Source organism: Galeopterus variegatus, unplaced genomic scaffold (genome assembly GCF_000696425.1).
Source record: "Galeopterus variegatus unplaced genomic scaffold, G_variegatus-3.0.2 Scaffold4887, whole genome shotgun sequence".
Taxonomy (NCBI): Eukaryota; Metazoa; Chordata; class Mammalia; order Dermoptera; family Cynocephalidae; genus Galeopterus; species Galeopterus variegatus.
In genome coordinates this window covers 21,217-22,380 of record NW_007730998.1, presented here as the reverse complement: position 1 = coordinate 22,380, position 1,164 = coordinate 21,217, and positions in this window count along the sequence as shown.

Genomic DNA, 1,164 nt, shown 5'->3' with positions numbered 1-1,164 from the left:
AATAAAAGTTAGTTTCTTTCCCCATTTAGATGGCAGCACGCAGATCTCTTTCTCTGTACCCTAAGGACACCTGTTTCCTGACTCTTCTTGAGAAGTTTGCTGTGCTCTTTTTTCTATCCTTCTCTGGTCTTAGTGAGTAAAGCTCTTACACCTTTTGCAGATTTTGCACGAATGTCCATGACGGCTGACTGCCTGGAACATTCCAACACAAAGGTTATTCCACACCCTGTGGAAACAGGCAAATATTAGAGTCATAGCACAATGAAGTTGAAGTTTTAAGCATTTGGCATTCCTAATCAATTGAGTTAAGTGACTCTAATTTACCAGTCACTCAATAGCATGTTTTGGGGCGTGGCAATAGCAAAGTTACTGGTTTTGACTTACAGTATTATTCCATCATGTATAAAATCCAAGATACTGTTTAATTCAAAGGGTCCGTCCTGCCCCGGCTTTTTTTTTTTCTTTTCCTTATTCTTTTTCTGTTTCTCCTTTCATGCTTATACTTCCTGTAGTGGACATTTGCCATTTGATTTGTTAGCACTCACTCCCACTTATTTTCATCAAAGCAGCCAATATTCCTTCTGGAGAATCACTCATTTGCTTACTTTTGGCCCATACGATTTGGGTGATGCAAATCCCCCCTGTGTCTCTGAGACTGGTTATTCTGTTTAGAGCGGGCCATTTAGAGGATCACATTGCCCAAGCCACACCGGTTGATTCAGGGACAAACATATAATCCAAGGGTGGATCACAAAACTGTTGTACCTCTAGGAGAAAGAAGGCAGCCTGTGGAGTCTGGCTTCTTTCTCTTAGTATAATGTTTTATTCAGACTGTTGAACCCAGGGTGCTAGGGGGCTGGGGATGTGCTGACAACTTTGCTGCTCTGGAATGAAGACAGAAAGGTGGGAAACAAAGTTAAACAATAAAAGAAAGTGAAATTCAATGCCATAGTACTGTTTGAAGTCCCAAATCAATCTATACAGAGGCTGCCATTTGAGTTATCTATATGAACCAGGAAATTCCTCTTTTTCTTTAAGCCAATTTTAGTTGGATTTCTATAACTTACAATGTAAACACTTTTCATTGATACTTTATTTCCATGTTTCTCTGTGAACCGTGATTTCCAACTCATCCTTCTCTGCTCTTTCTGTTTATTCTTCCTC